The 12,167-nt window shown below is 34.9% G+C and overlaps 1 long non-coding RNA gene across 1 annotated transcript; it reads right to left on the reverse strand.

Moving 5' to 3' along the window:
- Positions 1-5,282: 5,282 nt before the first annotated feature.
- Positions 5,283-6,014, reverse strand: LOC108870236. The gene is made up of 2 exons (XR_001956817.2): positions 5,755-6,014; positions 5,283-5,630 (listed from the first exon to the last, which is right to left on the reverse strand). It is a non-coding gene; the product is annotated as an uncharacterized LOC108870236 (long non-coding RNA).
- Positions 6,015-12,167: the final 6,153 nt, after the last annotated feature.

A 12,167-nucleotide genomic window follows, 5' to 3' on the forward strand; every position in this document is an offset into this window, starting at 1 on the left:
ATATAACTATTTGACAATTTGTCCAGTTCTTCTATTAAACATTGCCGTTTTACATTAAAAATGGAAAAATACATTAAAATTTAAACATATATCTTAAAATATAGATATTAACAAAATATAAAATATAAGAAAGAGAAATACAAAATATATAGAAAAATAAATAATAAGTAAATATTATAAATATATAAATATATGAATTATATATACAATAATAAGTAAATGCACAGTTTTCAAAAAAATGGAAAGAGTACATTAAATAAAATGGACATCTATCTTAAAATGGTAGTAAATTATGTAAAAATGAAAATACCACATTAAACAAAAAAATATAGTTTTACATCAAGAAAGTCTCTATAAAACTCATTATTCTATCAACATCAACCTCACACTATCAAAAAAACTTCATAGCACTCGAGCAAAAAAATGGTTCCACCATCAAATATTGCCGTCCCAAAAACCTTTAATGACCTTGAAGGAGATTTTTTATAACAACAAACTTTTTGTTAGGTGGATTCATTGTTGGAAAACCCGCAACTTCCAAAAGCCAAACTTATTCATGGGAATTGAATTGCTTTTCTTAGACTCAAAGATATTCTTACAAATTTAAATTAATCTAATCCATAATTTTATTGTTAATATTCATACTAACTCTTTCATGATCAAACCATTACAGTTAATAACCATTCAAGCGTTTATCCCGAAACACTTCCTTCCTCGCCGAATCAGGTATTGGTTCATGTTGGTTTAGTATTGTTTTTGGTTTATTAACCGGTTTAGGATGGTCCTATTGTAAATATAATTTAAGATGGTTTAGCATATATTATGCTTAAAATAACTTAAATTAAATAATAGTAATATTATGCTTAAAATATAATTTTAGAGAGTTTTTAAATATAGTTTACAGCACATTATAGGGGATGAATTTAATTTATTAAATTTATTTATTACTTAAAACTAAGTTTTTTAAAAAACATACTGAGTTATAAATATCAATTATGGACTGGTGAGTATAACATGAAGACAAAACTATAAATATTTGATTTTCAAGATAAGAAATTCAGCTTTTATTAAGTTACTCAATATATAATATCTTAAATTTTTTTTAAAAAAATATACATAAATTTATATATATAGATTAATCTTCCAAACTTAAACTATTATATTATATATGAATGATGTTTTTAAATAAAAATAATTTCTGATTAAAAACAAAAATAAAAACAACAAATTGTTATTTTCAAATAATGGAAGTAATTTACATTATACTATCATTTAACAAGTATTAGATATGTTTTGATATATCATTATTTTCTATATCCATAAAACAATAAATTGTTAAACAGCAATATCATCTAGGTTAAGTATACGAACAACACAAATTCAAACATCAAAAAATATTTACATAAACATTATAATACAATAATTTAATCAAAAAATACAATTCAAAAAACCAATATTCAAAAGAATAGTTATATACTTAATATTTGAAAATCAAAGATATTTTTGCTAAAATTGTACTTACCTGGCCAAGGAGATCGACCATCTTTTACGGATGGATCGATTGTTGAGCATGTGGTCGATCCGAAAATACTCTACAGTTTAATTAAATATCTAAAACATTTATTTCAACACTCAACGGATAGTTTTGCTAAATATGATAACTAGATAGCCAACAAAATTACAAAAAAGATATTTAAATAGTAAAAAATATATTAATTTAACGTGTTAAAATTTAAAAATAAATTTTAATTATGACATGCATCTTAACATTTATATAAATATATATATCATACCTTAAATATAAATAATTTAACAACTTAAATTAGAAAAATAATAAAAATCCCGGGCGTAGCCCGGGTTAATCCCTAGTAATATTAATAATCCCATAGTACTACTATTAACGTATGGTAGCTATTTTTTTGCCACATCTTGATACCAAAGGGTCAGTCCTAAAATAGATAAAGAGATATGTCATTAAAGAAACATTTAACCATCAACGTCATACTTTAAATAAATTTGCAATATATAAATAGAAAATTAGTTCTCACATTTATACAACAAAATTATACTTTAATAAAATACTAGATCTCGATCCTCGCAATCGCACGGATTTTTGTTTTAATTTATTTTTAAATTGATATATATTATAATATATATGTGTCTATCAATTTTTAAACATAATGAATTTACGGTATATTTTTTTCATTGAATAAATTGTTTCAAACTTTCTTATGTATTTGTATCTTCTTCTATATATATATATTTTGGATTATTATTTCATTATTAAAATCGTAACTATATATATAAAGATTAGTAAAATATTGTTTTATTGTCATATTCAAAGATATTGTAACATTTCATAAATTTAGAAAGTTTTAAAAAAATTAAGCATTTCCCTTCATAGATTTATATTATCGAGTAAATAATTAAACATTTAGTTTTTGTTTAATGTTTAAAATAAGCTATATAGTTTAAAATTTGTTTTAAGGTAGTAAAGATTAATCATTTTTAGATAAATATGATTTTTATTATTTAAAAAAAAAGTCTTTATAATTTTAAAATTTAAAATAGACAGATATTTAAATTAACATATGGAGGTATAGTATTACAACATTAAACTACATCTATTTAATTTATATTATCTATAAATCTAATGGATCGTCTATTGTTTAAATCTAATTATTGATAGCCCAATAAAAAATTTTGGTAGACCCAAAATTTAAATGATAAGATTATAGATTAAATGTAACATGACTTTATAAAAATAGGTCCATTAGATCCGGTTTTTTTAAAATCACACATGAATCAACGTTGTGATTTCTGTTTTAATATATAAGATGCAAACACTATAAAATATGAAAGCAGAGAAATATATATTAAATAACTAATAAAATTAACATGTGTTATATTCGGACCAACATATGCTTATTCTAAATTAAAAATATATGTTAGAACCAAGAAAGAAAACAACTCATGTATCCTACATACAAATGAATTAATATTTTTCAACTGAAATGAAGATTTATTATGTGTTTAAATTCAGATAAATGTTAAGCTCAGTTTCTCCATTTAAAATAATACATTTGTTACCCTTTTTCTAACATTTGGATTTGTTATTTGTTACCTTTTGGCCTTATTATTAAACATATCAGTACAACTAATTCAGAATATATAAGCAAATATAACCAAAAATATCAAATAAAAGAAACAAAGAAAGGCAAAAAAATTCATTACTCTTTAGCCAACAATTCAACGTCATTACTTATGTTTTAATACATTCAGTTGTAAGTGAAGATACTGAAGTGGCCCACACAAAACCCATGTCAGCCCAAGACATCAATGATAGAGAGTTCAAGCCCAATCCTTCAAGTCTCTAATGGTCATCTTATCAACATGAAAGAGATTTGTAAAAGAGGAATAGTATGACCTCGACTTTACCTTGCCACAACCATTTTGATGCTTTCTCATCTGTATGTGAAGGACAATGAAGCTTTAAGCTGTCCTAAATAACTGGTTCTAATAGTCCAAATTGCCTAGCCTAGATTGTCTATTTATCACTATAAAATTATTATGTAATAATATTTGTAAAGGTTAAGGAAAGAGTATTATTCAGTCAAAAGCTCTCTGTTTTCTTTGTTTAATATCAGAAACCATAATAATCCATTATAATTGCACCATAACGTAAAGCAAAAATAAATTATAAGATATAACACTTTTTTTAATAACAACCTCAAATATAACATAAATATATAAAAAAAATAACAACAAGTGTTAGTAATAACAATTACTAACATTGTTCTAAACAACTACAAAATATATTCGACTAAGATTTCCTCAAATTAAGATCTTATTCTCCACTTTATTAAATACCTTGACATAAAAAAAGAATTTTGGTATTTGAAAACTCAATCTCATTCTCTTAACATAATCACACTTACAACTTGAACATGGAAGAAAATTTACACAAAATTATATATTTCGTAAAAACCAATACAAAAAGTGAAAAACATAGTCTACAAAGAAATCTTCAACCGCCTTCGTTCCCATAAGAGTAAGTAAAATTTTAAATTCAACATCTCATTCAAGATGTTTTAAGTTGTTATTTAACTAATAATTCACATTTATTTGCTATTCAGTGTTTTCGCTATCAACAGAAACAAATCAGATCTAAAACACATTCTCTGATGATGGATGTCTCACCACTTTCAAGCATGTCTACCTATACTATGAATTAAATAAATTGATTTATATTACTAAGTTATGTTCACTGATTTTTCTAAAACAATTTCACGCACTCCAACTCAAAAAAAATTTCATCACATCTACACGCCTTCTTCGTCAAAAAATCCACCAACTTATCTATGAATTTCAGTTTTCTGTTTTAAAATCTTAATATCTGCTCTTGACAATGATAACAATTTTCCTCTGCTTCTAAACATGATTTACACCAAACTTTTACTTTACAATTTATCTCATGTACTTTACAACTTTATGCAATTGTTAATCATCATACACGTATCCGCGCGTAGCGCGGAGAATGACTCTAGTTCATGTAATTAACGTAAATAAAATGATTATAGTTGCCTAAACGTACAGTATTTGTTAAGTGTGCCTTCATGATCCATATTGTTTCATTTGATTGTTCTGAAATTGTGATGTTTATAAACTCAGTTACTTAACGTAATGCAAAAGCACATGCATGTTTTTTTTTGAAAAGATTTATTATTTGGCATAAAAAACTTCATGAACGTGTGTAAGCGTAAGTGGATCTACAAACATGGATGGTTTTATTCTGAGTAAATCTGTAAAAGTGAAACGTTTGTTACATTTAGGTGACTAAAACTAATCATCTTTTGTTTAAAGAGGATCAAGCGTGTACTTGAACTTGTTTTTGTACTGCACTTGTTTATTTTCTAGATTGTTGACGGTTACAGCACATTTTGTGAAAAGTCACCAACAAAAGGTCATGAAAGTAAGCATCTTATATATTAAAACATAAATCACAATCTTGATTCATGTGTGATTTTTTTTAAAAATGAACCTAATGGATATATTCCTAAAAAAATCATGTTACATTTAATCTCTAATCTTATCATTTAAATTTTGGGTCTACCAGAAATTTTTATTGGACTATCAGTAATTCGATTTAAACAATAGATGATTCAATAAATTTATAGATAGTGTAAATTTTATTTAATTTAATGTTGTAATACTATACTTCCATATGTTAATTATTTAAATATTTGTCGATGTTAACTTTTTAAATTATAAAGTTTTTAAAAAAAAAACAAAAATCAGATTATCTAACAATGATTAATCGTTGCAAATTTAAAACTATATAGTTTATTTTAAAAATTAAAGAGAAACTAAATGGTTAATTATTTACTCGATAATATAAATCTATGAAGTGAAAAGTTTAATTTTTTAAGAACTTTCTAAATTTGTGAAATGTTATAATATCTTTGAATATGACAATAAACAATACTTTACTAATCTTATATAGTTACAATTTTAATAATGAAATAATAATCCAAAATATATATATAGAAGAAGATACATAAAAAAACTGAGATTAATTTTGTTTTCCCAACATGCAACGATTGAAAACACTGCTCCAGCGGCTAACAAACCTGAAAAAAAGCAATCAAGAACCAAAAGGCGCAAATTAGCGGACAGCTCAAGTTCCGGTAATGACATGGAAGAGCATGTGCCTTCCGCTAGTGGGAATGAACAACATATAAACAGTGGTCTTACCGAAGCTGCATGAATGGGTAAGAAACAGAGAATGAGGTGTCAACAGAAACAGAGAATGAGGTGTCAACAGAGACAAAGTTAAGCCGAGATATATTTTGAGAAAATATCTCTTTTTCTCTCTTCTCTCTCCTCATCTGTTCCCTTGTTACTGTTCACTCGTTCTAATGGCAGGAGTTTCCTCGCTCCAGCAAGCGTCTGATCCACCAGATCCTGGAGCTGATAACCATGGCTCTGGATCCTCTCTTCACCCATCCCAATTTCCACCGTTACCTCTTTCCCCTGAAGCCGCATCAAAGCCTCAGGTTACTCCTCCAATCCTCCCTTCCTCTCCTTGGGGTGTTGGGAAGATGGATACTCTTAGGTCTCCGGATAATCGCTCTACTACTATAGTCAACCAGGAATCTTTTTCCATGACTATGGATATTTCTCCTACTATAGTGCCGATTCAGATCTCTGAAAAAGGATTGAGAAAATTACAGGTGCTTCCATCAGCAAAAACTAAAGAGATAGACTGTATCTCTGCTCAGTATACTACCCTTCCAGCAAAGACAAAAGGGTCATCTCCTCCTACCGCAGCCATATTATTTGGTACTGTAGCAAACCCTAGACTTGATATCACTACTCAGTCTACAACGGCTTCAGAGTCTTCAAAAGACCTCCCGCCAGCTACAAGACCAGAGATAGTACTAAATCCTTGCTTTGAATCTAAGAAGGTGACTCCTTCTCTGCCAGACTCAGATCCTCCTCCAACTGGCCAAGCTAAAACTTCTGGTCCAGCGGGTCCAGCAGAACCGTCTCCCACAGGGGAAGCAAACTCGAGAAATCTCCCTCGCAAAGATCCTCAAGCTAGCGGGAATTCCTCTAAGCCTCCCCCCTCAGATAGCACTTATGCTGGAAAAGCTAAGATGGGAACGGATAGATCGTTGGAAAGATTAGCTCCTGTGACTTTCTCTCCAGCAGGAATTCCCCAAGTCAAAATCCCAGATGAGGTCTTCAATCGTGGAGCTGAAGCACATAAAGATTTTGTCTTGGGAGTCTTCACTGGGAAAACCCCTTCCTACAGCCAAATTCAAAGCGTACTGACTCACATTTGGGGAAAAGGCACCAAACTGGTTATCCATCTCAGGCCTCAATCTCACTCTATGCTAGTAAAAATTCCTAATGAATACATTCGCCGGAAAGTTGTAGAGCAAGAGATTTGGCATATTGGGACTTCTATGTTTTATGTCGCACAATGGAGTGCCCAACTAGCCATTACGCCTCCCACGATGGACTCCATACCCCTTTGGGCTCATGTTCGAGGTGTTCCCTTTGATCTCTATACAAGAGAGGGGCTCAGTCTAGTGGCTGGCAATATTGGAGATCCGGTGGAAGCTGATGAATTTACTATTCGAATGGTCAGTCTTGATGTCGCTCACGTCAAGGTCAGAGCTAACTGTACAAAGCCTCTCCCTTCAGTGGCTGAGCTTATCAGGAGTGACGGAACTATCATCTCAATTTCGGTTACGTATCCTTGGGCCCCGCCGACTTGCCCTTGTTGTAATCGCCTAGGTCACCTTGAGCAAAGATGTCCTATCGCAAAGTGGGCTCCAACTGCAAAGGGTTCATCTAATGCGCCAAACACTGCTAATCAGCCTGAGCATCAAAAATCGCCTTCTCATTCTCAACCAGCACCCTCATCTCCCTCTAAGGACAAGGGAAAAGGACATCTCCATCCCTCCTCTTCTTCTGCTAAGGATGATGCAGTTGCTGCTGCTGCTTCAACCAGAGATTCGGTTATTACTGCTGACTGTTATACACCGTTTGATAAAGCCCTTGAAAGGACCATCTTCTCTAAAGATACTCTGGTTGCTATCCCATTCTCGCCAGCCATCGTATCTCATGAGGGTGGACCTCAAGTTTTGAAGCCGTTTATAAATGTCTCCTCCTCCAAGAAAAGAAAAGGATCCCATCTGAGTAGAAGATCTTCCCCTGAGTCTACTGGAGGGACCATCAGCGCAAATTTATTCTCAGAAATTTCTTTGGCTAATCCTTTTTCTCTATTGGAACCCCGGAATCTTGGGCATCTCTCTGCAACAGGCTTCTCCTTCAGTATTAAGGAACCGGATGGGCAATCTGGAGATTCGGTTTCTGTCACAGCCATTGTGCTTCCTGAAGGATCTTCTACCCCTGTAGAGGGCTCTTCTCCTCCTGGGGGAAGAAACACAAAAAATCTTTAATGTCAGTAAACATAACTTTTTGGAATGTCAGGGGATTTAATGATAATGCAAAGCACCCGGCTTTTTGGCACTGGCTTAATAGTAATAATATCTATTTTGGAGCAATTTTGGAGACTCATATTAAGGAGTCAAATCTTACTCGGATAATGAACTCCGTCTGTCCTCAGTGGTCTTTTGTCTCTAACCACTCTGAAGATGATGACGGCCGAATAATAATGTTTTGGAAAGCACCTGCGGCTCTTAGTCTTCTGCATAAGTCAAGGCAAGAAATTACGTGCGAAGTTGTGTACCCGGGACTACCTACTTTCACAATGTCGGCTATTTATGCTGATAATACAGTCGATGAAAGGAAGATTCTGTGGGATACCTTACTGGATGTAAAAGCTAGTCTTTCGCTTCACAATTCTCCTTGGATCATAGGGGGAGACTTTAATGAGATCATCCACTGTGCGGAACACTCCTCTCCTGCTTTCAACAGCATCACACCTCAGATGATAGAATTCAAGGATTGCATTGATGAACTTGAAGTTAGGGATCTTCGGTTTCATGGACCGCCATTCACCTGGTCAAATAAACAACCATCTGATCCTATTTCTAAGAAATTGGATAGAGTGATGATTAATGAGGAATGGTTACTCACCTTCCCAAATAGTCTGGCACATTTTATGCCCCCAGATTTCTCAGATCACACTCCAAGCCTTGTCAATTTGGAAGCTGCTCTTCCCGTTGCTGGCACTCGGCCGTTCAAGTTCTACAACTTCTTAACAGCTCATCCAGATTTTTTAGCTACAATCACTGAAGGTTGGGAAATCTCACAGCCTGATTCTTGGTCTCTCTCTAGCCTAAACAAGAAGCAAAAGATCCTCAAGAAGTATCTTAAGAAACTCCACAAGCACAACTACTCTGAAATCCAAAAAAGAGTAGGAGAATGTAATCAAAACCTCAAGGATCTTCAGCTGGAATCTTTGTCCAATCCATCTGAGGAAACCTTCCTAGCTGAGAAACTCTGTACTGAGAAACTACATCATCTTAGACGTGTGGAAGAAGCCTATTTCCATCAGAAATCCAGAATTCAGTGGTTAAAAGAGGGAGACCAAAACACAAGCTTCTATCACAAAGTAGCAATGGCAAGGAACTACTTCAATACAATCCATGAGCTTACTGATATCAATGGAATAACCGCCACTACTCCAGAGGCGGTAGGCCTTCTGGCTGTCCATCATTTCACCAACGTTTTGGGTCCTCCCTTGACAATTGCTGCTCCATCTCTACAGCAGCAGGTCGACCAAGCAACAGTGTATTCCTGCTCTCCTGTACAAGCAGATGAAATGGTCAGGATACCAACAGTGGATGAGATCATGAGAACAATGTTTAAGTTGAATCCCAACAAAAGCCCCGGACCAGATGGCTTCACATCTCGGTTCTATAGCTGCTCTTGGCATTATTTGGGGAAAGAAGTTACAGCGGCAATCAGCAAATTTTTTACCACAGGAGATTTGCCTACTGCCACTAACTCAACTATCTTGACACTAATCCCCAAATTCCCTGGTGCTTCTTCCATAAAGGACTACAGACCTATCTCGTGTTGCAATACTACTTACAAGGTTATTTCAAAACTCCTAGTTTCGAAATTAAAACCCCTGCTCCCTGAGATCATATTGCCTAATCAGTCAGCGTTCATCAAGGGAAGACTACTTTTAGAAAACTGCCTCCTAGCTTCTGAGATAGTAAGTGGCGATCACAAGAACAAAGGGCCAAAAAGACTAACCTTGAAAGTAGATATTGCCAAGGCTTTTGACTCTGTCAAATGGGATTTCATCATAGCTACCCTCAGCTCTTTGGATCTGCCTTCGCAGTTTATTCAATGGATCAAAGAATGTATCTCGACGACGGCTTTCTCTGTTGGAATTAATGGTTCACTCCATGGCTTCTTCCGTGGTACTCGAGGGTTGCGTCAAGGAGATCCGCTTAGCCCTTACCTGTTTGGTATAGCAATGAATGTGCTGTCACACAAGCTTAATAAAGCGGCTGAAGATGGAACATTTGGGTATCACCCAAGATGTAAAGATTCAAAACTTACCCACCTCTGTTTTGCAGATGACCTCTTGATCTTCTCAGACGGTTCGCTTCCCTCATTGCAAGGCATCATCTCAGTACTTTCCGACTTCCAGATAATTTCAGGGCTGGCAATCAGTCCTCAGAAATCATGTTTGTTCTCGGCTGGCATCTCAAATGTGGAGATTGAAGACCTTGTCGCTTCTTCCGGAATCCCGCAAGGCTTCTTGCCTATGCGCTACCTAGGCCTCCCATTGAACACAAAAAAGCTTTCGCTCATCAACTGTGAACCGCTACTGCAAAAAATCAAGTCAAAAATGAGCTCTTGGACAGTAAAATACCTGTCTTTCGCAGGAAGACTCCAACTCTTAAGCTCAGTGATCTCGGGGATTATCAATTTCTGGTGTGCTGCTTTCATCCTCCCAGTGGAATGCATCAATCAGATCAACTCGATGTGTGCGGCCTTTCTATGGAAAGGTAATCTGGAGGGGAAGTATACAGCACGTGTGGCTTGGGATTCAGTTACGACACCTAAGGAAGAGGGGGGATTAGGCATTCGAAGTATTGCATCATGGAACCGTACTTGCACTTTAAAGCTTCTCTGGATGCTTTTCTTTAAAACAGAATCTGTATGGGTAGCATGGATCCATCAGAATGTTATTAAAGATAAATGCTTCTGGTCAATGAAAGAGAGCCAATCGCAGACTTGGTTATTCAAGCAGATATTGAGATTGAGACAAACAGCAATCAATTGGATGAGAATATTACCAGGAAATGGGAATTCAATCTTCTTCTGGACAACGCCATGGTCTCCATTTGGCCAACTCATCAACTTTGTTGGTCATAATGGACCGAGACAGTATGGTATTCCCCTCTCTTCATCTCTAGCTTCGCTGTGGGTTGGAGAAACTTGGGATATAGGTCCGGCAAGATCTCAGGAGATGGAGCAAGTCCAGATTTTTCTATCAACTGTATCTCTCTCAGAACATGAGGACATGCCGGAATGGAGCAGACTGGGTACCACTCCTGCAACCAACAACAAATTCGTGTCAGCTAAAGTCTACAACTACATAAGGGAATCAAAGCCTTTGGTTCCGTGGCATCATGTGGTTTGGCTGAAAAAAGGAATTCCAAAGTGTAAGACACTTACTTGGATGTTTGTACTCAATAGGTGCCCCACTCGTGATAGGTTACTGTCTTGGGGATTGCAGACGGATCCTCTCTGTCTTCTGTGTAACCTACTTCCAGAGAGCAGAAATCACATTTATTTCTGTTGCTCCTTCTCCTCTGGAATTTGGAGAAACCTTGCTGCGAAACTTCAGTTTGCCATTATCTCAGACGATTGGGATGATACTTTGCAAGGTCTGATCCGTTACACTGGTGATAACCGGTTGCGCTATCTCACAATCCTATCCTGGCAAACGCTGATTCATGAACTATGGCGTGAGCGCAACAATAGGCTCCACCGATCTCACTTCAAGTCGCAGGAAGCTATATTCTCAACCATCTCCTCCACCGTCAAAAACCGTATCTCATCGCTCCGTGAAACTGACCCAATGGAATCGAGTGCCTGCATGCAACTCTGGTTCTCTCTACCGTGAGACCTTTCGATTACTTCATTGAGGAAGACAACGAATATTTTGATTCTGGGCTTTATTTCTTCTACTGCAAAAGCTCCTAAGCCCATGTTTTCCTTTGGGCTACTCTCTCTCGAGACCAAGAACCATGTGGGGCTCAGAATGAATTTACTAACTTTATCCACTAGAGCATTGTAATATTCTCACATTATGTATGCTTTTGCCTCCTTTATAATATATGCACCAAATTTTAGCAAAAAAAAACAGAGACAAAGTCTGATTTGTTTGAGGAGGGAGAGCATGCCTTCCGATCATGTCAGTGGAGAACAACCAAGGAATTAAAGCCATGAAGTTGTTAACTCGCAGGGACCAAAAAGCAGAAGAGAAGTGAGAGATTGTCCATCCCACTTTGTTGTTTGAATGGCCATTGTTTATCTATAAGTGGTATAACATATTTGAAATCTCAACGGTTTTGTTAAATTTTTGTTCACGGTTACTTTTGTTTAGTTGGATGTTTCGTAGGTTTTGCTTCTGTGCCGTTCTTACTTGTGCTCTTGTTGTT

The sequence above is a fragment of the Brassica rapa genome, chromosome A10, assembly GCF_000309985.2.
Source record: "Brassica rapa cultivar Chiifu-401-42 chromosome A10, CAAS_Brap_v3.01, whole genome shotgun sequence".
Lineage (NCBI taxonomy): Eukaryota > Viridiplantae > Streptophyta > Magnoliopsida > Brassicales > Brassicaceae > Brassica > Brassica rapa.